Source organism: Globicephala melas, chromosome 16 (assembly GCF_963455315.2).
Source record: "Globicephala melas chromosome 16, mGloMel1.2, whole genome shotgun sequence".
NCBI classification, from domain to species: domain Eukaryota; kingdom Metazoa; phylum Chordata; class Mammalia; order Artiodactyla; family Delphinidae; genus Globicephala; species Globicephala melas.
In genome coordinates, this window is record NC_083329.1 from 63495825 (window position 1) to 63523111 (window position 27287).

The window sequence follows — 27287 nt, forward strand, 5'->3', positions numbered from 1 at the left end:
TCAAGATCTAGTTCTAGCTCCAGCCCTTGGTGTGAAGGCTCTGCTGGGCCTCTCTCAGACCGTGGGGTGCATTGTGACTCCAGGTGGAGGGCTATGTAGCACACAGTCTATACAGAGCTTGTCAAGGTGACTCTAGTTATACATGAGCTGTAGAAACTCTTCAGTGACTGCAGGTAAATAGTCGCACCAACTTTTGTGCCCACCAAAAATGTAACTGAAAACATGTTCTTAAATTTCTCAACACACCATTTTGTCTGTACACGGGTTGTTCCCTTTAAGCAAAAGCCCAAGGCCTTAGCAGTTTTAAAAGCTCTTTATCAGCTGTAAAGCACCATAAAAATTTAAGAAAATATTTCTGTGGTGTTTGATCCTTCTATATCTCTTAAGAGAGGAAAAGAGATAAAATCTTTTCATTTTTTTGGCTTTTTATAGGCAATAACACCATGCTACAAGCAATGCCTTTGTCAAATCTCAATGTCAATGAGGAGACTAATTATTCTGGGGTTAGCAGTCTCATTCATCTTCTATTTTCAGGTTAATGAGCTGAGTTCATTACTCCTATTGCATCCAGGAGTTAACCTAAAAAATTTAGCTGTCACCTTTTCATATACTAACATTAGTTCATTAAAGTCCTTTCACAGTGAAACCTAATTTATCTGTAGTCCCATTTCTTCAAAAATAAGTTTGAAAAACCATCTCTATGAATTCCAAAACCCTATTGGGATAAAAATTTACTGAATTTCTTGTGTCCATGAATTGTGGTTCTGAGTCCATTCCATTGAATGTGTGCCTTTGTAAGCTAGAAACTATATTCTATTATACAATAGATGTATTAGAGTCTGTAGTAGAGTCTATATTCTAAATTGTACACATATGGAACACTGGTGCTTTAATACGTTGTTAGGAGTTCCAATAGCATTAGCCATATTCTACAAGTGGGAATAGAGACAAACCTCCAGAATTTGGATAATGTCCAGCTGTTTGTTTCATACTCCATTATTATAAGATTCTCTAATGTTTATAATTTTGTGTCCCGACCAAGTAAGTACAGTGTGCATATATCTCAGATTTCATGGGATGGCCTTGATTTTAAATATTTTGATTATTGTCAAATGGTATATCAGACAGCATATCTTAATTTTTGTTTAAAAATATGTTTATTATAGCTATAAGTGTAGACATTCTCAATATCCTAGAAAAGGATTATATGGATTTTATGTGAAGTTAAGAGTTATTATTAAGGAGAGACTAAAAAGTTATAACAATTTTTAAATTTAGAGCTTGTAGAATTCATTTCATCATTACCAATGTGAAAGTAGTTGAATAACAATGTTTTGAGAAAGGAAACTGGTTAGCTGTTTTGTTTCTTTCAAACTGATCGATGCTAGTATCTTTAACAAGTATGAGTAAAAAAATCTGTTGATAAGATAATAAAATTTCTTAGCACCCTTACTGTAATGTTCACTTTTTGGGAATGGAAATACAGATTAACTCATGTTTTCTTTTTCTTTGTTTATACGGTTATTAAAATATAGTTCAAGTTGTGCATCTAATTACTGCTAATAGTGCAATGTACCAAGCCAAACACTTGCCACTGACTGTCAAGTGTCTTTCTGATGCAGCTGAAAAGGGAGGGAGGGAGGGAGGGAGGGAGAGAGAGAGAGAGAGAGAGAGGGAGAGAGAGAGAGAGAAAGAGAGGGGGAGAGAAAGGAGAAAGAAAGAGCAATGTCCTTTGAGCAAGACGTTCTGCAGCTGTTGTGTACATTAATCCAGGGAGCAGATCTCCCAACACTAAATATAGAAGCATATCCTTTTACATGATAAAAAAAATGTTAAATGAAAGTCTTTAACTATGGAGTCATATTATTTTAGATTTGATTTCCTTTTAAAAGGAAATAGGCATTGCACACATATTCTCTATACAAACACCGTAATTTTAATAAATGAATGTATGGAAAATGCCAATGATAATACACATGTCACGACTTCCTCTGTTAAGATATTTTCCTTTAGGACCCGAGTAGGCTGTGATCTCTGAGGGTCTCATCAATCCCCTCCAAAATTTGACCACGTAGAAAACTTTATTTTTCACGTAATTTTGTGTCCCATCCTACGTAATTAGAAAGTTATCCTCGGTTTCACTCTAAGCAACAGTCATTAGGTCTCGGAAATATCCCTTTCCCATTGTCAGTTTCTTGTTATCAAAACATACTTGAGAACTTAAATCTGGATATTACCTTTCTTTTTTTAGTTGACCCAGATGAGGATGTCCAAACCAAGCACTCCACCGTGACGATAATTATCCAAGGAGAACTTTTAGATGAAAGCACAGGAGAAAAAGAAAATTCTTCACGTCCTTGGAAATGGAGAGTAGCCGTCCATAGAGTGAGGAGTTAACCTTAGTTTCAGTGAAGATGGCTGTTAGAAGCTGGACAACCTGTCACCACCGGAGCCAGAGCATTTGTCAGCTCACAGGTCCCAAGTTATTTTGAGCTGTATAAACCATGTGCCTGTGAAACATTCCACCTGATTGGATAGGAGAAAACTGAGCAAAGGGATTCCACAGCAGGACAGCACCTATGGGAGGTGGGGGTCAGTCAGTTTTCCTACCTATAGAATTTCACTTACAGCTAGAGGCCCAAGTTGTTTATTTATTTATGTTTGGAATTAATACTAAATTGATTATAACACATTCCATCTGTCAAATAAAATGGCATTATTTTTTTGAAATATATCAAAATTCTTAATTTTTAAGAGAATTAACTTTATTTTTTTAAATAATTAATTTTATTGGAGTATAGCTGCTTTATGATGCTGTGTTAGTTTCTACTGTACAGCAAAGTGAATCAGCCATACATATACATATATCCCCTCTTTTTTTGATTTCTTTCCCATTTAGGTCACCACAGAGCACTGAGTAGAGTTCCCTGAACTACACAGAAGGTAAGAGAATTAACTTTAATTCATGGGAAATTTACTCTCATTTAATCACTGATACATTTTAGGAAATTTGGCTATGAAAAGCCAGTATGAAAGTGAGGTCCAACATTTTAAAGCTGAGGGTTTTTTTTTTTTTTAACTGTTTGTCCAAAGGCTTAGAAAAAGCAGAGAAGTTAACTAACATTAAAAGTTGTTAACTAGAGATCACAGGAAAAATGGAGAGGAAAAAGCCATCAGTCCGAGAATAAACCCAGTAACAAATTGGTTTGAACAAACTTTTTCAGAAAAAAAACTAATCAGATACTGTTTAAAAGTCAAAATTACTATATAATGTAACACATTATAACTCCTATTCATTTATGAGTACCTGGAATAACTTTTTTTTGTATATTATTTTGAAAAAGTCTATGCCAGATTTCTTCTTTTACACAAGCATTGCCGAACAATAAAAAAGAATCCTTAGCCAAACCAACATCTGCTCAAAAACCTACTTTGTCAAAGTATAGGCTCTTTGATATTAATTTCATATATTTTCAGAATATGAATTTGGAAAAAAAAGTTAACCCCATTATTTCAGTCTTGGTAGAAGCCTGGGTTTTGAAAATTCAGATAAATGCCATTGGTTTTTTTTTTTTCTTTCTTTTAAGGGTCATTCTTGGATTTGGGTAGCATAAAATACATTGATTTAAACCTACCTTTCTTATTTTTATTTTTATTTTTTTGCGGTACGCGGACCTCTCACTGTCGTGGCCTCTCCCGTTGCGGAGCACAGGCTCCGGACGCGCAGGCTCAGCGACTATGGCTCACGGGCCCAGCCGCTCCGAGGTATGTGGGATCCTCCCAGACCAGGGCACGAACCGGTGTCTGCTGCATTGGCAGGCGGACTCTCAACCACTGCGCCACCAGGGAAGCCCATAAACCTACCTTTCTTAATTAAATCACACAATACTTGTAAAATTTCTTCCCATTCATTCAACAAATATTTATCTAATGCCTACTATGTACCAGGTACTGGGTATAAAGCAGTGCACAAAACATACCAAAATTCCTGCCCTCATGGCATTTACTAAGAGATCTTTTTACCTTTTTCAGTCACCTAGAGACTCCCTACAGTATATTGAATAGATATAAACTTTGTTTATTATGATCAAATCAGAAGCTTCACTATACCTTTTGTTAAGGAACTTTGAATTTATACAGGCAAAATGAAAAAGACTATTGAGGAAAACTTTAAAATAATCCAGACTGAAAGCACTATTACTAAGGAGGGAAGAGGGCACAAGAATAACTGAGTTATATGGATAGGTTATTTTCATTACTGCATTAATCTAGATCTTCAATGAACAGGGTTTTTTGATCTCTTACCTGTGCTGAAATTAACCTCAAGACTACTTAATTGTGTTTCTGCATTTTCTATTTAGGTAGGTGCTCCAACGATTTCTTTTTATTTAAAGAGAGGATTTTCCCCCACTATCCCTTTCAGATCTTGATGCATAATCAATATAAGTGCTGCTAAGTCTTGAGTCGGGACAGGAAAAAGTAAAACCTCCACTTCATTTAGCACAAAGATGTGCTACAATATGATTTTCCAAAGGGAAATGTCTACACACACTGTAAGTGAACATATTTCTGCTTCCTTGCAAACTGTTCCATGATAAGCCTGGTATCCTACCTTTCACCCAGGTATAGAACACTGAGGTGGAAGGAGACCCATACTGAAAGATAAACTAGAGTTGGTTGGGCAGTGAAATTAGGAATCAATAGGAAGAATTAAAATCAGTTTAAAATGCCAAAAAAAGAAAAAGTTACAGAATAAAGAGACAAAGAATTTCTGAATAGCAGTAATCTTTCTTTCATTTTTACTGTAACATTTTCAAATACAGTGTACAAAAAAATTTGAGCTCTTTGAAAAAAAGTTGCATATAAATATTTTAAATAAATAATATTCAGCAACTGTGGATACCTTGCTTACAGTATATCAACCTTGTATTCTAGATTCTAGTTTTTTAAAATTGGTTTCTGCTCCCAAGTAATGTAGCCCCTACCCTGCATATCATCTTAGTAATTGTATAAACATTACACCACAAACCTACTAGCTTAGATTTTACCAGAGTTTACTGGTACAAAGAATACTTTTTAAAACTTAAAAAATATATCCAACATAGTTAAAAACAAATTTCATAAGTGACAAGTAAACACAAGTTTACATGTCTTAAGCCTTCCCCATAAAGTTGAGTGGCCCATCTAACACATGTGTTTATTGTGGTTTGAACATGATCTTGTGCTTGCCTTCAGCTGTTTTCTTAATTTAGTCACTCAGTTATAGAACAGTTTACTCACATTGGGGTGATCCACAGAAATGCCAAGGAATCTGGAAGATCTATGACAGAGGAAGTCTTCACTTGGAGGATAAGCGTGTGAGAATTTCTGTGCTAGTAGATTCATATAAAATTTTTGTATTTGCTATTTTTCCAGATTGCTTTAGATTTTTATTCTTTAAAAGAAATTTCTGACATATACCAAATTTTCAATGAGTTTTGCTTAAAGTTTATAGATTTATATTGAGGTATTCCCCTCAAGTATCAGATGAAAAAACAACAATCCTCTATATCTCATTTTTAAAGAATAGAGACTTGCGGGCTTCCCTGGTGGCGCAGTGGTTGAGAGTCCGCCTGCCGATGCAGGGGACACGGGTTCGTGCCCCGGTGCGGGAAGATCCCACATGCCGCAGAGTGGCTAGGCCCGTGAGCCATGGCTGCTGGGCCTGTGCGTCCGGAGCCTGTGCTCCACAACAGGAGAGGCCACAACAGTGAGAGGCCCACGTACTGCAAAAAAAAAAAAAAAAAAAAAAAAAAAAGAATAGAGACTTGTATTATTTTCTAACCTTTGCTAATGAGAAAAACACAGCAGAGGCAAGTTCTTGACCATCCAAAACAATGTATGTATGGTGGATTATAGAGAGTCTTAAACAAACCCCATGATACAGTGTAATTGAGAACTACAATTAAATCCTTAAGAAATGTCTTTTTCATCTCAACGGTACTGAAAACACTTGCTTAAAACTAAAAAAACTTAAAAAGCTATAAGTTCAAAACCTATTTAGTTTTAAAAACTAAAAACATCTAAACAAACTATAAACAGAATACTTATTATCCTGAAAAGTAAATTTGTGATTACCTGTCCCAGGAGAAGGACCGTTCCTGTGTCAATCAACCAGGATCATCCAGAGCCCAAATCTCACTGCCTAACTGTGTCAGCCACAAAAGTAGCATGAAGGAAATGTGATACTGCCCCGCCAGAGTAATGAAGGGTATTTACAGGGTTCCGTGGCAGATCCAGGGACCGTCACTTAGAACAGATTGCTCTTTCGGATCAACTTTACTAACTCAATCTGTGCGATGTTCTTAACCTGGATGGATGGTGTGGGTAGATAATGACTAAGATGACTAAGGAAACAGGCTTTCTTGATTTCTCCTTTGATGAGGTGAAAAGGATAATAAACATGAACTTTTAAAGAATAAAACATAAGGAATGCACAACATATCCATGCGGAGGATGCATGTGACACGTGTAAACATCTTTACCTGATACAAAACTGAGAGTATGGTTGATACATTTATTAAAGTAAATATGGGAAAATAATCAGTTATTATAATAATGTGTGCACCCCCAGTTTTGGGGTAGATTAAAGCTTTACTATGTGGTTTCCATGAAAGCACTGTAAGGCTTCCTTTACTTGTGCTTTTGATATGGAGGACATATCAAAGTTTACACTTCTTTTTTTTTTTGCGGTACGTGGGCCTCTCACTCTTGTGGCCTCTCCCGCTGCGGAGCACAGGCTCCAGACGCGCAAGCTCAGCGGCCATGGCTCACGGGCCCAGCCGCTCCGCGGCATGTGGGATCTTCCCAGACCGGGGCACGAACCCGCGTTCCCTGCATTGGCAGACGGACTCTCAACCACTGCGCCACCAGGGAAGCCCCAAAGTTTACACTTTTTAGGAAGTATTATTTCTAAGAAGGAAATCTGTTCCCAGAGTTTTTTTTTAAAAGAGCATCTATGATTAACTGAAGAAATCCAAGACAATTAGTATCAGGCATGTAAGCCTGAGGTCTACAATTGATTCCTCCTGCTCACCACATTAATATAATGATTATATTAACACACATATAAACTTATCATCTCAGTAGAAGTAAGTTAACATTCTTTAGCTGTATGCTAGGCACTGTGTTAGGCTCTTCATGGACATTGTACTTTACATATTCCTTCAACAAACTATGAAGTAGGTACTGTTAGGATTCTCAATTTACAGGTAAGAATCTAAGGCTTAGAAAGAGGTTAAAAACTTGCCCAAGGTAACACAATGGGTGAGTGACTGGGCCAGGATTAAACCTAAGGCTAACTCTAAGTCTGTGCTCATAACTACTGCACATATTTAAAAGCTTGCATTTCTGCAGTATTTGAAAAAAAAATTAAGGGTAAAAATGAACATAAAACCTACTGTCTCTTTCAGTAAGTACTTTAAGGAAACACTGTGTTGAATTTTGTTTATAATTTTTCTGACAGAAAGGAACCCTGAAATTCTTTTGTATGACTAAACAAACAAGCAAAGAGAAAATATAGAAAGAAAAAAACGAATGCTTTCAGAAACATTGTATCTGCAGTATTTTAGCTGAGAACATGAATTGATATGTGGACCGAAACATTAGGCATTAATGCTGCAAGATAGGGCATTGGAAGGCAGTCTGAATGCTTTAACAGACCTATTTTTTTGTTCCATTTATGATAGTCATTTTGTTCAGACAGTTTAAGACCTTTGTTCTTTTGAAAGTAAATTTCAATGCTTTGTGTTATTTCTCAGCACATCAACATGGGTCAATAAATTTTTTGCAAGTTAAGGGTAGGAAAATAATACTTGAAATATTCTCTCTTCATAATGCTATCACTGAATATCTTAAATGCCAGTGTGCCAGTCTCTGGGTGATTCCACTCAGATTCTATTTTTGGGCAGCTTGGACATCTCAGAAAGCTGAAAATAAAGTTCAGTGTTCTTATGCATGACCCAAATAATCACACTAACACTAATGATGTGAAGGAAAGGAAATGGGAATTAATATTTCTTCCAAGTGTACTCTAAGACAGGAGCAGCCTAAGTTATCTCTTATTCAACACTCACAGCAACCCTGAAAGGTATTGCTATTTGCATGTTACAAGGAGGAAACTAAGGCTTAAGGAAGTTTAGCTTTCCCAAAGGTAGCCAACCAGTGAGCTGCACAGCTGGGTGAATTCAAACCTAGGCCTCTTAGTTTAAAATGTATTCTCTTTTCATTGCCCCCCCCCCACTGTCTTCTCATGAAAAGTAATTATGCAGGTTAGTTCAAAAATCAGAAATCACCCAAAGAAGGAAACTCGCCATTATTTTCATATGTATCGGTAGGCAAAGGATTATTAAAATTATTAACTTTGATTTTAGGGACTTGGTGTTTATTTAACAGAAGCAAGAAGAGAACAGAAAAATAGCATAAGTCTAAGTCTTAGGACTGTTTTCACAAAGAAGACTCAATGAAATTTGTTGACTGAAATAGCAAGGGCTAATACACATTTCTGAGAAGTTATTACCTGAAATCTATCGAAAGGAATTTGTATTTTATATCCCTATTCAAGTTCTTATTTTTATTTGCATTTGGATCTACCCATTTGGTGTTTCTTGCTTTAGCAATCTTCCTATCAAAGTCCTCATACTTTAATGGAACACCTGGAAAACCTTCTTTATTTTGCCTCATCACCCAACTGCTTTTCATTCCAAACTGAGAATGGATTAGTTAAAACATAGTCTAACCAAGAAGTCTCCTGTTAATATATTAGAGATTCTCTCCTTTCATCTTATAACCTAGACAATAAGCTTTAATTAAAAATGTAGGTGAGGGAATTCCCTGGCGGTCCAGTGGTTAGGACGCTTTCAATGCCGGGGGCCCATGTTCAATCCCTGGTCAGGGAACTAAGATCCCACAAGCCACGTGATGCAGCCAAAAAAAAAAAAATGTGGGTGATAATGTCAATAAAAGGGATAAGCAAATATTTACAATGTCACAGGGGACTTAAACCAAAAATTTACCACAGTGTAAACTGAGCTGGGGATAAATCTGTCTGTAGACAGCCCACTGGCCTGACAATATTGTGCAGATTTCAAATAGGAATAAGAAAAGCCTTGGTATAATCAGAAATGTGATCATACTATGATCATACAAAACATAAACAACCTTCCTGGTCTGATCTGCCACTCTTCTATACAAATCCTTGTCTCCAAAAAGTTCCACCAGTATTTCCTTGCTTTATCTTTCCTTCCTGCCTTTGTTCATTGTTTCTTCCAATTATTATGTAATTAAACAACTAATGGTTATACCATTTCTTATATTGCTGAATTAAACTGAGTTTTCATTTATGCATTTATGCTTTATCTATTTAACTAGATCAACTCCTTGAGAATTGAAGCCATAAAAAAATGTATATAGGCCACACAGTTTTAATCTCAAGGCATGGCACAAATTAGTCACTTAATAAATATTTGTCTGTAGCGTGCTATAAAAATAATCTATTAATTGTTGAGTTGTCCTAAATTATTCACACAATTCAACAAATATTTAATGAATGCTTATTGTGTGCCAGAAAAGATCAAATGACCTAAACTCTCAGCAACATTAACTGATTCAATTGTCATTAACAATTATGATGTTAGTTTAACACAGAAATACGGTTAAGAATCAATTCAAATGAGGAAAGGAGCTAAAAATGTTCGGTTGTTCTTTGTGCACCAGTCATTGAGCAATGACTATCAATATATGTGCTTTGGCTTAGTGGGTGCTCACAATTCTTGAGATAATTGATATGGGGGACTTTTGCTTTTGGAAATGATTGAGGCTGTTTACAGCACCCACCTTGCCCAAGAGTTCTTCTGTAGGTGCCCCATAAGAGGCACTTTCAAACTTTTGCATTTTCCTTAACTGGCTTAACCACTATTTTTCCTGCCCACCTTGGAACAACCTTTGTTTTACATCAGGTCTTTGCTTTCTGTCCAAGCCCTAGAATCAGACTCTTTTTTCCTTCCATAGACTGCTCCTCTCGAGTTTTGGAGAGTAGAGTTAAAAACCCTACTACGGGGCTTCCCTGGTGGCGCAGTGGTTGAGAGTCCGCCTGCTGATGCAGGGGACACGGGTTCGTGCCCCGGTCTGGGAGGATCCCACATGCCGGGGAGCCGCTGGGCCCGTGAGCCATGGCCGCTGAGCCTGCGTGTCCGGAGCCTGTGCTCCGCAACGGGAGAGGCCACAGCAGTGACAGGCCCGTGTACCACAAAAAAACAAACAAACAAAAAACCCTACTACACATAGCTGAGAGGCAGTTCTGTCTGTTCTTATGCCTTGGTTTTTGAGATTCCAGCTCAAGTCACAGACTGAGTTGCCTGTTTTCTCAGAAATAAAGAGTACAGTACGCTTAAAACACATATTCTCTAATTTAGATCAAGATTTCAACTACTGGTGGCTGACTGCAAATTGGACTTATTAAAATGCAGATAAGCCAGAATGAATTACTCAGCTCTCTGGTGATCCTAGCTGACCTTGTCCAGTGTCCACACCAACCAAGCTTTATTGTTCACATTTAATACATAATTTAATTTAATACAACAACCCAGGAAGTGTGAATTGTTATCCCCATTTTATGGAGAATGAAACTGAAAAAATTATATGCTACTGTGGGTTTTGCAAATTCAGGGATCTGAAAAAGTCTCAGGAGGTACACCCTGAGATCATCCAAGGTATTCTATATCATTATCCTTCTTTGTATAGAGGAGGAAACTGAAGATCAGAGAAAAAATTTCCACAGGGCCCCCTCAGAGCTGTGATTCACACCCAAGTCCACATGACACCAAAGCCCAAGTTCTTCTCTACTACATGGCATCTCCTTTCAGAGGAATACACCCTTGTTAGCAATGCATTTGAGAATCAATTTTGAAAAAACTCAGAAGATGTAGAGTTCCAAGAAGGAGACCTCAAGTGATATTAGGATTATGATGATTTAGTGATTTCCTCCAAAATCCTTCCAAGTCCTTGGAAATCTGGATGATTTCCTATCTCTGACTGGTCAAAGAAATAACTTAAAAGAAATTGAAGCAACCATAAATAATAAACAATTATCTTGGTGCACTTCTATCTGCAAATTACTAGACATAGTGAAATTAAGCATGTAGAGATCATATTTTAAGTAGACATTTACTTAGCACTTCATCTTTTTGAAGTTATTTACAATCATGTATTGGTTATTATGTTCTAATAACAATGACAGAACTACACCACTGTCCGTGAAGTTGGTCTTTATTATGATTATTTTGTACATAGGAAAATTAAACACTAGAATGGCCATGCAAATGTAAATGTAAATCAGCAGTAAAACCGAGATTGCCAAGTTCACATTATTAATTTAGTTTAATAAGAGCTTTTTTAGGGGAACACCCCAAAGTTTATCTACTAGCAAAACTGGAGCAATAAATATGTGCTAAATGAGGCTTAGAACACGCTTTGAATAACTGAGTAGAGATGGCAACTAAAAGAAACATAAAAAAGTAATTATTTTCTATTTCTATTTTTCTAGCTGGTAATTATAGCAAATAATATTTTTCTAAGTCTTAAGAAAACTGTGAGAACCAGATTAATTTCTTTTATTCTTTAAAATGATCTAATTGCTCATGAACTTTATTTTAAAGGTCATTTATCTCAATGTACTAAAAACTTCCTTCCTAGCTACTATGGGAAGTCTCATAAAATAGAGACTCAGTTTTTAAAAAAAAATTCTTATCTGCTTTTTAATTTTGTATGAAGAATAGGTGGAAGAAATCCAATTACTATGTTAACAAAAAGAGGCAGCTGGATTGCTTATTTGGTGATCATTCACTATGTTTATATTGGGATGGCATGGTAGGCAGGGTTTTATTTGATTTAATTCTTTCTTCTCTATTAATTTAGAAATGTTAAGGTCAGAGGATGTTTCCAAGTTCAGGTAATGTTTAACTCAAACAATGAAAAAAATAAGTAAGCATAAAAGCCATTGTAAAATCAACGTCTTTAACTACCTTAAAACCAGAATGAGGGACTTCCTTGGTCCAGTGGCTAAGACTCCACGCTCCCAATGCAAGGGGCCCAGGTTCGATCCCTGGTGAGGGAACTAGATCCCACATTGCTGCAACGAAGATCCTGCGTGGTGCAACTAAGACCCAATGCAGACAAATAAATAAATATTAAAAAAAAAATCAGATAAGGATGCACGTGAATCAAATTTAAGAAAGATCCATCGCCTCTTTTCAGAAACAAATAATAACTAGTACAGAAAGATGAGCAGTTTTAAACTTGAGACATTGATATATGCCTTGTTTGATTTGAACATAGAATATTTAAAATTTATATCAGTGGTATAGTATGATGTTTAAAAGAAGAAGTCAAATAAATGCTATAATTAGGCAGAGAGAAATTGTACTTAGAGTTAGATTCTACCTCCACCACTTATTATCTGAGAAGGCTTAGGCAAGTTATTTAATTTCTCTGTGCTTTAGTTTCCTCAGCTCTAAAAAATGGGAGAAATATTAGTACCTAACTCATGGGATTGCTGTGAGAATTAAGTAAATACTCTTAGAATAAAACCTGGCTCCTAGCAAGTGGCCAGTAAATGTTAACTATCATTATTACCATTCTTATCATAAAAAGATATATGTTAAGTAAACATCTTTTAATCTGGCTTTGTGAAGTCACAGGGAGTGAAGTATACACATTTGCGCTGAGCTGTAAACTCTAAGGAAAGGCCAGAGGCTGAATGGGCCATCTAGACTGATGACTCAGACACAGCCGCAGTTCAGGTTTCCAGACTGATTCAGTCCTTGGCTTCTGTCCTGACACTGACAACAAAAATGCCAATTAGTGCAAGAGTGATGAGTTTTTTTAACATGGGTGCTGTTCATTAGAGATTCAAATCAGATCACTTACATCTTGTATAGGACACCAATAGTGATCAACCAAGTTCAGTTGTAAACCAATGACATAGAGGTAAAATGCTTCATATCTAGTTACCGTGCTCCTGAACCATCTGCTTCTGAATTCTAAATTCTCAACTCGGCCACTGCCAAGGGGCTAAACATAGCTAAAGGGTTGAAATTATAATTTGATCTGACAACCCAAGTATCAAACAAGCCTACTTTAGCCAAATAAGTAGAGGGGTGACAAATATCAGAGCAGTATATCCACTCTGTGGTATGTGCTTTATGACAAGAAAATAATAATTGAGAGTATTGGTAAATATCTTATATCTTATCTGATCTAGAAAAGGGTGTCAGCATAGATTGGTATAAAACTTTAGGTTGACAAAACTATTGTTAAGGTTAAGTGATTTAGAGAGGAGAAATCTAGGGAAGTGAGGGATATCTTAGAATTCCCATGATCCTGAATTGTCTAATGGACTAATGTTGAATGTATATAAACACCACATGGAATAAGATAAAGAAGATTTAGATCTACTAAATAAATGCTGCTGATGATGATGTGGAGTAGATGTCAAATACAAAGAGCAATGATGTTTTAAATCCTATTATTTAAATGATCTTTTGTACTAACACTACATTTGAAAAGTGTTTTATTGTTTTTTATTAGCTATTTCTCATCAGAGTCCTGTCAGTAGATCTGCTTTAATACTCACATTTTACATATGTGGAAGCTGACATAAAAAATAATTAACTAGTTAGGGGCTTCCCTGATAGCGCAGTGGTTAAGAATCTGCCTGCCAGTGCAGGGGACACAGGTTCGAGCCCTGGTCCGGGAAGATCCCACATGCCGCAGAGCAGCTAAGCCCTTGCACCACAACTACTGAGCCTGCACTCTAGAGCCCGCGAGCCACAACTGCTGAAGCCCGCGCGCCTAGAGCCTGTGCTCCACAACAAGAGAAGCCATCGCAATGAGAAGCCCTCGCACCACAATGAAGAGTAGCCCCCCGCTCACCGCAACTAGAGACAGCCTGCGCACAGCAACAAAGACCCAACGCAGCCATAAATAAATAAATAAATAATACAAAAAAAGCTTGACAACTTAAAAAAAAAAAATCTTCAGTCTTTTGAAACTCTTTATACAATATATGAATAAAATAAATCCTTGACGTTCACAGTAGGGTGTACCCTAAGCCATTTGTGGATCCCTTATACCATTGTTGTATTTGATTTTTCAGATAAAATGTGTATGAGATCATAATTAGAGAACTGATGGTTGCTTAGGCTCAGGGACCATGTAAGTGACTAGCCCTGAACCCCCAGGTCCAGGTGTACATGTCCAAAGTGATACCTCAGCAAAATCACAAATTATTGTGTCATGGCCTTTCAGGGTAGTTCCTTGTTTAGACAAAAATGCCAAATGTTAAATGTGTGAATGCCAAGGGCTTTTTTGTGTTTTTGATCAAATTCCTAAGTCCATGGCTGAGTGGCACTGCCAGTGGCAGGAACAAGGGATGCTCACACTTGAGGAAGCCATGAATTCACTCAAGCTAGGTCCTCGGATGAAGTGAAGCCAGTTTGCCACCAAACAAACCCCTGGGACCAGGACGTAGAGAGCAGGCTGTGGCCAGAGCTGGAGTGGGTCTGGCCTGGTTTAAACTCTGCTCCAGGCTAATAAGGAAAAACCAGCTGGTTTTGGGTCTCTGCCTTTGCCTTTAAGTCCTGATGTGACTTCTTTTCCCCAGGGTTTCTAATTAAAGAATAAAATTTAACTAGTTAAAAAAAAATTAGTTCAATGAGAAAGAATTAGTTCGGTTCTGAGAGTTTGAAACCTATGCTCGTATATACCTCTTTAAACTTTAGTTATTCATTTTTAAAGAGCAGTAAAGCTTGTATAAGATTAAAAAGAAAGTCTTCAAAACAGTATTTATAATATGACCCTGTTTTATTTTTTAAAATTTTGGAGTACAATATTCCAAAATGTTAAACTGGTTATAACTATGTAGTGGAACTATGGAAGATTTTTCTCTCATATTTTTTCTTAGCTGTACTTTTAAAAAAACTTCTAATAAGGGTGTATTATAGTTATAAAGAGAAAAAAAATGGTAAAAGTTGCCCCCAAGGCAAAAAAAGAAAAAAAAAAAGCTTCAAGCACACCAGTAGAAAAAAGAAGCAAAATTTGGCTGTAGCCTAACTGATGGTCTCTACCTACCTATCTATCTGTCAAATATATGTTTGTATATAAATATAAATATGTGTATATCTACATCTATATCTACATCTGAAGAGATAATTGGAATTACCAGTAGGAAAGGGAAATCAAAGAAGAAAGAATCAGCAGTGTTCATCCAAGAGAGCCTATCTGCTCCTGATGGTGGTGCTGGCAGCTCCAGACCAACACTACCAGATGCCATAACCAATTACTTACCTTGCTCCAATCCATGCTCATACAACAGCATTCTGATTTCAATTGAGTTTTTGTGTGTGTGTGTGTACGGTACGTGGGCCTCTCACTGTTGTGGCCTCTCCCGTCGCGGAGCACAGGCTCCGGACGCGCAGGCTCAGCGGCCATGGCTCGTGGGCCCAGCCGCTCCGCGGCATGTGGGATCCTCCTGGACCGGGGCACGAACCCGCGTCCCCTGCATCGGCAGGCGGACTCTCAACCACTGCGCCACCAGGGAAGCCCTCAATTGAGTGTTTTATTAAAATAGACTTATTTATTTTTTAAAACAAATTTATTTATTTATTTATTTTTGGCTGCATTGGGTCTTCGTTGCGGTTCGTGGGCTTCTCATTGCGGTGGCTTCTCTTGTTGCGGAGCATGGGCTCTAGGTGCGTGAGTTTCAGTAGTTGTGGCACGCGGGCTCAGTAGTTGTGGCTCATGGGCTCTAGAGCACGGGCTCAGTAGTTGTGGCGCACGGGCTTAGTTGCTCCACGGCATGTGGGATCTTCCTGGACCAGGGCTCGAACCCGTGGTCCCCTGCATTGGCAGGCGGATTCTTAACCACTGCGCCACCAGAGAATTCCCTAGACTTCTTTTAAATAATAAGTTGGTAGGTGAATATGGCACTTAGTTTGCTCTCAAGCCATGTTTCTCATTGTCAATTAACAAATTGGAAATGTGGATGCTGTATTACTCTCTTGGGAGTTTGATTAATGTAAATACCCTGCAAAAGGACTGGATCGCTATAAGAGTTTTTGAAAAACAAATTAGGTTTCTGATCTTGGATAGCTGAGGACCAGACAATGAAAACTGGTGATTTCATCAAGGTGATTAAAAGCTGCAAGATCTTATGACAGTCAACCAACTGGACTTCCCTAAGAAGCAATCCTGTAATTCAATGTGTGACCTTTAGCATGAAATAAATACATGGCAGGTGTGTCTTGGAGACACTGCCATAAGATACTTCCACAATATGAACGATGGGGATGGCGTTTTAGCTATGATCCAGCCTATCTTTCTTAGCTTGGAGTTGTAGATAAACTGAGGACGATAGGAAGTAAGTCGGTTATCTAAGATTGCAGTTGATATCAGCTCAAACTTGAAATTATAATTGGTGCTTCCTAGTCCAGCATATGAAACTGTTTTCCATAGCCTTTATGAAATAATATCACAGCTGTAAAATGCACACATCCATGACTATATCTTCGTTTCCTGTTTTAAAAGATATTTATTCACTAGTATGTTCAAAGTACTCTGCTAAGTTAAGATTTTCTTCAAATCTGCTCTATATGTTTTATAATATGAGTAAATGTTTAACGCTGGGAGTAGGGTAGAGGAAAATATGGCTACTTACTGAGAAGCTAATACATGCCAGGCACTGTTCTAGATACACTACATCTTAATTTCATTTATTATATGATTAAATGCTTTTCAATAATGATGATTTTTATTTAATGATCATCTTGGATATGACCCGATGCAATGAAGTGCATTCATTTAGGGCAGCAGTCCCTAACCCTTTTGGCACCAGGGATCAGTTTCATGGAAGACAATTTTTCCACGGACTGGGGCAGAGGGGGATGGTTTCGGGATGATTCAAATGCATTACATTTATTGTGCACTTTATTTCTATTATTATTACATTGTAAGATATAATGAAATTATTATACAACTCACCATAATGCTGATAGGAGCCGGAGCTCAGGCGGTAATGCGAGCGATGGGGAGCGGCTGTAAATACAGATGAAGCTTCGCCCACTTGCTCCTCACCTCCTGCTGTGCGGCCCCGGTCCTAACAGGCCTCAGACTGGTAGTGGTCCGTGGCCCGGCGGTTGGGGACCCCTGATTTAGGGTATCATTAGAGAACTTATATGGTACACGTCCAAAGGTTTTAGTAAATAATAAGTGAAAGTAATACTCCCAACGGAAGAGGTTCTTTTCTGTCTCGCTACACACTAAGCGTCCCTCCCACCCCCCACAAAAGCTCACAAAAGACCACATATTGTGTGATTCCATTTATATGCAATGTCCAGAATAGACAAATCTACAGAAACAGATAGTAAATTTGTGGTTGCCTAGGGTTGTGGGTGAGGGGAATGTGGGAAGAAAAGAGGAGTCACTGCTCTTGGGTATAGGTTTTTGTGGGGAGGGTGAGGAAATGTTCTACAGTTGATTGTGGCAATGGTTGCAAACTCTGTAGTTATACTAAAAACCACTGTATTGTACACTTTAAATAGGCGGATTGTATGGTATGTGAATTATATCTCAATACAGCTGTAATTTTTTTAAAGTTCTAAATTTCTGCCGTCCAATTGCACAGTCCCTTCAGATCAACCCTGTGAGATACCCTCTTAATAGAATGGGAGGGTTTTACCATTAATGAGTAGTAACTTAAAAAAAACCAGGTAATATAAAAATGAATTCCAGCACAGAAGATAGGAACTTATAGAAACCATGGTGAGTGATAGATAAATACGCCAACTGGGAATAACTCATGTGCGTCCTAAGGTAAATCACTGATCCAGTTCTCTATGAAACAACAACACAGAAAATCCTGGCCTCCTCCAGGATTCTGTTGTCTGTCTTCAACCAGCTCAACCACTCTGTACTTTGCCCATGAACAAAGCACAGTGTTGCCCACTTAGTCCTATTTGTGGTATCTCTAATCTTTCCTTTTTGGACCTGCAGTATCTCATCCATTTTTTTAATATCACTTGGAAGTACTCTTTCCTCATTCTTCTTCCACATGGTTTTACAGATTTTCTAGGACAGCCTCCTCCCTTTACCCCAACTCTTGAAAAAAAACAGCACCTACACACCCCAGAGAGCCACAGTTCAACAAGGTGAAAAGGTGTGGTTCAGATGAATACCTTGGGTGAAGATGGATACAAGAATACTTTTATTGCTCTCTTAATCATTGGATTCCTGGAGGCATCTCTTTACTAGGCAATATTAAATCTTTCCATTGTCCGGACATTCCCTTAAGAAATCGCTTGCTTTACCTCCCAAGGTGAGTTCTGAGGGAGGGCCTTACCTGGCACAAACTGCAGTGGATCTCCACGGGGGTTCCACGGGGGCTCCTGGCCCTTCCCCTCACTTGCTGAGTGCAGGGAAATCTGCCGTGGCTTTCCCTTCCTGGGCTTGCCCATCCTGCTAATTTTAGGCTGCTTCCTCATGCAGCCACCTTGGGTATCAGCATGTGGCTCCCCTCAGAGGAGCTATTTTCTCCTATGAGTCTCATTTGTTTACAACTTCTCTCCCTTTTCCTCCTCAACCCCACCTCTGTATAGCTGAGCTATTTCTTAGTAATAAATAAAATATCTTCCAGAATTATGCTTACTCTAATCTGAGTTTATACCTGAATTCAAGGGACTAAGGAAAACTTTTTATATTAGATTTTAGTCGTCCTTCCCAGTAGCCAGATTTCCAAATCATGTTTATCTAACAAATAAACTAGGTTTCTACTGTGGATAAGATATTAGGTCACAGGGATACAATGATGAGCAAAGCACATGTGTATTTCACTGATGTAATCTCGATAACAGATTTATCAAACTTCCACTGTGTTCTGTGCTCTCTGTTCAGACGTGGGAATAAAAAATTAATAAAGCAGAGCCCGTGTCCTCAAAGAGCTCATTAGATATTTCAGTATACATAGAGATTCAAAGAGGCAGGGCTTACAAATTCCTGAGACTTAGTTTTCATATAATGAATGGAAATTATGTCTTCATATATGTTATAGACATAATCAAACAAATTGCTTATTAACTTAAAGGATATAAATATACAAGGGCAGTAGACAAAATGGATACGCTAAGCAGCATCTCAAGGCTCTCCTTTACATGTCCCCCCGAGCATTTTGTTATTCTATGGAGCCAGAGGGGTTGAAGTACCTGGAGAAGCCAATCTAGGCAATCAAAGCACAGGTGATGACTATCAGTATAACAAGACACATTCAACTTAAGATTTTTCGAGGTGATGGCAATGTTAATTAATGTATGTGGTATTCATTTCACAGTACATATGTGTATCAAATCATGACATTTTACACCTTAAACCTACACAATATTATATGTCAATTATATCTCAATAATGCTGAAAAAAAGATTTTTATTCTACTTGAACAGAATAAGACTGAACATATCCATTATTTATATGTGTGGATAATTGACCCTGTAAATTCATGGTGTGGGCATGTCTTCTACGTGAACATAACTAAGCTCCCCAATACTTGGAAAGAGGTCCTTAGCACCTTGTTGAGTAAAAATATTTACGAAATTCCAAGATCCATTGAGTAAACATACTGATTTCTGTGTCTGTGCAACATATTTTGGAGTATGAAAAAACATCAGAACGATATTCAGTAAATGTTCCCAGTATGTATCTCCTGAGGTGGTGTCTCTGATATTTTCTTCTTTATATTTTACTGAATTGTTTAAATTATTAACAATAATAATTAATATTTTAAAATAAAATCTGTTTTAATTTTTAAATGAGAATTTCCCATACTAAACAAATTTAATTTTAAACAGAATAATTTTTTGTTAAATAAAAGAAACCATCTTATCCAGTCCCTCTAATTGTAACTAGGAGAAGGATGATAAGGTGTATCACCCTTACCATAGACTCAGTGTACAATTTTATTCTCTGATGATGTAGTACTTTAAAAAAAAAATATTTTCCACACGAAAAACAATTCTAACATTCACCATGCCACAGGATTTCTGTTTTATTGTCGACACTCTCAGTGCTTGCAAATGGGAGCGGTTTGAAAGCTGCTCTTTGGAAGTTAGCTTGCTGGGCAGTGCTTCCTTTTAAAGATTGAACAGATGAAGTTTGTTGTTTGTTGAAAGTGAACAGCACACGACCCTTCAGTTCACCTCTTAATACCCCAATGTTTACAAAGAGTAATTTTTCTTCTCTTTATTTTTTTAAAGTAAAACAGCAGGCTGAACTGCATGGCACTTTTCTTGGGCAAACATGTTTGTCATTTTATGTGGTTAAACTGTATTTAGGTGCTGTGGAGGTGGCAACTATAATTTGTCTTCTAGGAACACTCTGTCTTTCCTAGTCACTGATGCTCAACTGTTCCTTCAGGCTATCAGATCTACACTGAGACAATAAAAATACATTTTTAAACTGTAACGAAAATCTGTCCACAAAAATGTCTGTGTTTTATTTATTTCTAAATGCCAGCTATTATGGCAGTTTATTTCATTTTTCCAAAAGAAGCATGAGTAACAGTACACATTTTTTAAACATTTGCAATCAATGTGTATAAAAGTTATCTGTATGCTGAAGGCAACCAACAGTTGGTTCTAGAGCACGTAAGGAGTTCTGGGGGGTAGGGGAAAAGGGAAGGGAGTTTAAAAAGCTTTTCTGTCTCCTTACTTCTGTGTCCTCTGTGCTTTCGTAAGATTTTTGATGCTTAATTAAGAAATGTGGGGGGCTTCCCTGGTGGCGCAGTGGTTGAGAGTCCGCCTGCGGATGCAGGGGACACAGGTTCGTGCCCCGTTCCGGGAGGGTCCCACATGCCGCGGAGCGGCTGGGCCCGTGAGCCATGGCCGCTGAGCCTGCGCGTCCGGAGCCTGTGCTCCGCAACGGTAGAGGCCACAACAGTGAGAGGCCCGCGTACCAAAAGAAAAAAAAAAAAAAAAAAAAGAAATGTGTTGTTGGGAATCCCCTTGGTGGTCCAGCGGCTAGGACTCTGTGTTTTCACTGCAGGAGGCACGGGTTCTATCCCTGGTTGGGGAACTAAGATCCTGCACGCTGTGAGGCAAAAAAAAAAAAAAAAAAAAGATGTCAATTTCTCTTATAAAAAGTGATAATTGAATACGATGCACAGCAAGTTTGTTTCTCTTATACCATTAGTTTGAAAGTTAGTAATAAAGGATTCAATAGATGAAGATACTCATGCTGTGGTTGACTTCTATGAAAGAAATAGTACTGTTAATTTGACTAAAACCTGTAGTTAAAATTAGTTTTAGTCCTGATTCTATTTGAAGGCTGTGAGGCATGCCACTTAAAAATATACATATGGGGCTTCCCTGGTGGCACAGTGGTTGAGAGTCCGACTGCCGATGCAGGGGACACGGGTTCGTGCCCTGGTCCGGGAAGATCCCACATGCCGCGGAGTGGCTGGGCCTGTGAGCCATGGCCGCTGAGGCTGCGCGTCGGGAACCTGTGCTCCACAACGGGAGAGGCCACAACAGTGAGAGGCCCGCGTACCGCCAAAAAAAAAAAAAAAAAAAGTATATATATATATATATGTACATATATACATATGTACATATATGTGTGTTTGTATATACATATATACATATATATACATATGTATATATATGTGTGTGTGTGTGTATATATGTATATATATATATATATATATATATATATATAAAGATCTGGGCTTCCCTGGTGGCGCAGTGGTTAAGAATCTGCCTGTCAATGCAAGGGACACGGGTTTGAGCCCTGCCCCGGGAAGATCCCACATGCCGTGGAGCAACTAAGCCCGTGTGCCACAACTACTGATCCTGCTCTAGAGCCCACAAGCCACAACTACTGAGCCCACGTGCCACAACTACTGAGCCCACGTGCCACAACTACTGAGCCCACGTGCCACAACTACTGAAGCCTGCACGCCTAGAGCCCGTGCTCTGCAACAAGAGAAGCTACCGCAACGAGAAGTCCGCGCACCACAACGAAGAGTAGCCCCCGGCTCACCGCAACTAGAGAAAGCCCAGGCACAGCAACGAAGACCCAACACAGCCATAAATAAACAAACAAACAAACAAATAAATAAGATCTCACCCTTTGGCTTGATGCAGGTTATATTGCTGATTCACTTTGGTATGGGACCTGGCACAAGGAACAAAAAAAAGCAAACTTTCCAGATTTCATATTTCTAACAGCTAAATTTGAACTTTTCAACCTCAGATATCTTTATGAGACCCTTTGAAATCAGTAGCAACAAAATAGCTCAACTTGCAACCCAAAGTTTGACTGTTAAGCTCTAGTAGTTGAGATTCTGTCTCTTTATTGCTATTTTAATTGTTTTCTTTAAAAGAAAAACACATAGGGACTTCCCTGGTGGTGCAGTGGTTAAGAATCCGCCTGCCAGTGCAGGGGACATGGGTTCGATTTCTGGTCTGGGAAGATCCCATATGCCGCGGAGCAGCTAAGCCTGTGCGCCACAACTACTGAAGCCCTCGTGCCTAGAGCCCGTGCCCCGCAACAAGAGAAGCCACTGCAATGAGAAGCACGTGCACCGCAAGGAAGAGTAGCCCCTGCTCGCCGCAACTAGAGAAAGCCTGCGCACAGCAACGAAGACCCAACACAGCCAAAAATAAAAAAATAAGTAAATTTATTTTTAAAAAAATAGAGAAGAAAAACACATAGACTTAAAAGATTCATATACGTACAGATCCCACACTTCATACCATATTTCTTTGGTGATGCTCATTATTAATTAGAACTTGCAGAATTCTCATCTTATGATTGCTGTGGGATAAAATTAATTTTAAAGCATAGTTTATCATACAGTTAAGACTTCGTTTTTAAAAACAACTTTTTTTTCTGCCAACCCTCCCCCCTGCAAAAACAAAACAAAACAACAACAACAAACACCATAGTCATTCTGAGCACTTTCTCTGTTTAGAAACTATAGTAACTGGAATAATCACACTAATTTCAAAGGCATGGACACATCCCCACATACTGGTCAATGGCCACATTACATGTGATTTTTTTTTCAGGCTTATGCCTGTTTGAATGCCAGCTGAATTCCTGTAATTGGATGGAAAACAAACACAAAGAAATTATAGAGTTATAAAAAGAGAGCATTTAAAAAATATTTCAGGTATGTATAATATGATCATTACTACTGTTTCACGCTGGGATACTGTGAAGGAAATTGGAGTCAGAATGTAAATTTAGAGCAGGAAATGAGATTAGTGTAAATGTGAGAATGAAAGTTGAGAAGGATTCTATAATAAATATCCAGAATTATTATTCTTTATGTTGTTAAGTGGCATATATCATAACATGTAATATTATGAATAAAATTGTTTTGCTTGCATCTATTAAAAAGAGGGGGAAATTTTTTTCTGTGCTTTCTCATTTATGTGGCAGAAGAGAATTCTTTCTCCCATCTCACTCACTTCTGGGCTAGGCCCATACCCTGTAGGATAACAGAAAAAGGACTTTTTATGATGCAGTTCAAAAGGAAGAAAAACATTGTTACGGGCTGAATTGTGTTCCCTGCCAAATTCATATGCTTAAGTCCCAATCTCCAGTACCTCAGAATATGACTGTATTTGGAGATGGAGGTTTTTTTTTTTTTTTTACGGTACGCGGGCCTTTCGCTGTTGCGGCCTCTCCCGCTGCGGAGCACAGGCTCCGGACGCGCAGGCTCAGCGGCCATGGCTCACGGGCCCAGCCGCTCCGCGGCATGTGGGATCTTCCTGGATCGGAGCATGAACCCGTGTCTCTTGCATCAGCAGGCGGACTCTCAACCACTGCGCCACCAGGGAAGCCCAGAGATGGAGCTTTAAAGCGGTAATTAAGGTAAAATGAGTGGGCCCCAACCCAGTACACCTGGTGTCTCTATAAGAAGAAGAGACTAGGGCAGAGAGAATGCACAGAGGGAGGAATGGCCATAGGAACACCCAGCGAGGAGGTAGCCATCTGTACGTCAAGGAAAGAGGCCTCAGAAGAAACCAAACCTGCCAACACCTCGATGTCTGACTTCTAGCCTCCAGAACTGTGAGGAAATCAATTTCTGTTGTTTTAAGCCACCCAGTCTGTGGTATTTTGGTATGGCAGCCGTACCAAACTAATACAGAAACACACTCTTGATTTTTCAAACTTAAAAAACAGGCCACTTCATTTTTCCTGGTCAAAACCTGTCCTCCTCCTTCTTCCTTCAGCAGCTATCCTCATCTTGGTAAATGTCCTCAAGTCAGAAAACTACCAGTGGCCCAGCACTCCTCCCATTCTCTGCTCCCCTACAAACCATCCATCACAACTCTGTTAATTTTATTCCCAAAGTATGCTTTAAATCTACCTTCTTTACTTTATCTCCATCACAACCACGTTAGTCCCCACCGCTATTATCTCCCACTTGGATTATTATAAAAGCCTCCTAAATGATTTATCTCTGCCCATGTTCACCCTCCTGTAATTCAGCAATACTGTGCAGTTCAGCAACAAGAGTAATCTTTTTCTTAACAAATATAATCATTGCCCTCCTCTCCTGGCTTAAAACCCCTGAGCAGGGGCTTCCCTGGTGGCGCAGTGGTTGAGAATCTGCCTGCTAATGCAGGGGACACGGGTTTGAGCCCTGGTCTGGGAGAATCCCACATGCCGCGGAGCAACTAGGCCCGTGAGCCACAACTACTGAGCCTGTGCGTCTGGAGCCTGTGCTCCGCAACAAGAGAGGCTGCGATAGTGAGAGGCCCGCACACCGCGATGAAGAGTGGCCCCCGCTCGCCACAACTAGAGAAAGCCCTCACATAGAAATGAAGAACCAACACAGCAAAAAAGAAAAAAAACCTTGAGCAGTACTTAGAGTAAAACTCCTTAATGTGCTCTTACTGACTGCCTGTCACCAAACATTTCTTGTACCCTTGTGCTCCATCTACACTAATTTTCTTTCAGTTCCTGGAAAATGCCAAGTTCTTTCCTGCCTCAAGGGCTTCGTGTTTCTCCCTCCACCTAGAATATTTTCTCAGCCCTATCTTCACAAGGCTTGATCCTTCTCTTTGGTTTCAGTTTTAATAACAATTCCTCCACTGAGGACTTTACTGTCCATTCTGTTCAAGGACTTACTCTATTATTCTCCATCTCTATCTCTTGTTCGTTTCCTTAGTATTTATTACAATTTGGAATACTTTTATTTGCCTGCCTACTTGTTTTTTCCTATCTCTACTACTAGAACGGGAAGGCAGCACAGAGTAGGTGTTCAGTAAAGATTTGTTGAAGAATCTTAAAATATCTGACTGCCATGTGTATATTCTAAGGTGAAGCCATAATGCTAGGTCAAAGACCAATGAGAAGGGATGACCATGGGGCCCATAAGACAGGGGATTAAAAGGACAGAATTCTCCAGATGGAGGGACTCACTGAGGGACTGAAGAAAACATGGCCATGCAACCACTTGATTGAAGGCTCCAACCTTGGAAAGCAAGGGTGTGTAAAATAAAATAAAACGGGCTTTTCCTGTTGTCCACTCAAGGTGGAATCTACAATTTGGTGGCAGTAGATGACAAATTCTTTCGAACAATACCATCCTGTCCTTTCTCCCTTCCTTTTTTTTTTGCCTTTCCTCATGGCTTATGAGATCTTAGTTCCCTGACCAAGGATCGAACCTGGGCCCCCAGCAGTGGAAGCACAGAGTCCTAACCACTGAACCGCCAGAGAATTCCCTATCCTGTCCTTTCAAAGTTAACAATAAAAGGATTAACCTTGCCATACATATCATTACCCCACTGTTGGAACTTATGTTGTTTTTAATTTTTGCTTTTAGAAATAATATAACAATAAACATCTTTGTTCACAGTTTTATTTGCCTGCCTTTTTGTTTTTATCTTTCTCACCTACCAGAATTGGGAAAGAGGCACATAGTAGGTGCTTAATAAAGATTTGTTGAATCCACCTTGTATTTCCTTAGGACAGAGTCCAGAAGTGATATAATGTAGGTAAATAGTTCTGTGCAATGTCTCACAATAATTATTGCTATTAATATGAACTATTGTTAAATGGAATTTACTGACTCTTGAAACATATTGCCAAATTTACTTATAAAATGGTTGTAATAATTTACATTGCCAGCACCATTAATTAATTAATTCAATAAATAATTTTTGAGCACATGCTATAGGCCAGGAACTGTTCAAGATATTAAGGAACAGAGCACTTAAGAAAACAAAGTCCCTGCCTTTATGGAGTCTTCTTTCTAGTGAAAAAGACAAATTTATATATCTACCTATATAATATATATTTATAGATTTTACATAATTATTTTATCTTTTAATTTTTTATAAATTTATTTTTTTATTTTTGGCTGCGTTGGGTCTTCGTTGCTGTGCACAGGCTTTCTCTAGTTGCGGCGCACAGGCTTTCTCTAGTTGCTTCGTTGTGGTGTGTGGCTTATCTTGTTGCGGAGCACGGGCTCTGGGCACGCAGGCTCAGTAGTTGTGGCGTACGGGCTTAGTTGCTTTGCAGCACGTGGGATCTTCCTGGACCATGGCTCGAACCCGTGTCCCCTGCATTGGCAGGCGGATTTTTTTTTTTTTTTTTTTTTTTTTTTTTTTTGCGGTACGCGGGCCTCTCACTGTTGTGGCCTCTCCCGTTGCGGAGCACAGGCTGCGGACGCGCAGGCTCGGCGGCCATGGCTCACGGGCCCAGCTGCTCCGCGGCATGTGGGATCTTCCCGGACTGGGGCACGAACCCGTGTCCCCTGCATCGGCAGGCAGACTCTCAACCGCTGCCACACCAGGAAAGCCCATGGCAAGTGGATTCTTAACCACTGTGCCACCAGGAAGTCCCAACATAATTATTTTAAATTTATCTATATATAACATATGGAATATAATAAATAAAATATTATACATTTACATATTATACAATAACTATCAGGTAGTGATAACAGATATAAAATAAAGCAGGATAAGTTATTGAGAGTGAGGGGCTAGTTTTTTTGGTTAGGGTGATCAGGGAAGACTGGGGAGGTGACATGAGCAGAGACTTGAATGAAGGAGGTTAGGAGGGGTACAGCACAAGCAGTATGGCTATATGGAAGGAGCAGGGGAAAGAGTGGGACAGGATGAATACCTAGTTTAGTGGTCTCTCAACAGTCTGAGTGTTTTTTTAAATGAAAATAACACGATAGGTAA

The 27287-nt window shown here is 38.8% G+C and overlaps 1 protein-coding gene and 1 long non-coding RNA gene across 2 annotated transcripts in view; one reads left to right on the forward strand and one right to left on the reverse strand.

The window, feature by feature from the left end:
• Window positions 1-2440, reverse strand: part of MYPN (myopalladin) — a 75030-nt gene extending 72590 nt beyond the window's left edge. Inside the window, exon 1 of the mRNA XM_060286128.1 lies at window positions 2238-2440. The gene's annotated coding sequence lies outside the window, so the exon portion shown is untranslated. The remainder of the gene's footprint in view (window positions 1-2237) is intronic.
• On the forward strand, window positions 2288-23324 carry LOC132593607 (uncharacterized). The gene is made up of 3 exons (XR_009559277.1): window positions 2288-2475; window positions 2900-2943; window positions 23148-23324. It is a non-coding gene; the product is annotated as an uncharacterized lncRNA (long non-coding RNA).
• Window positions 23325-27287: the final 3963 nt, after the last annotated feature.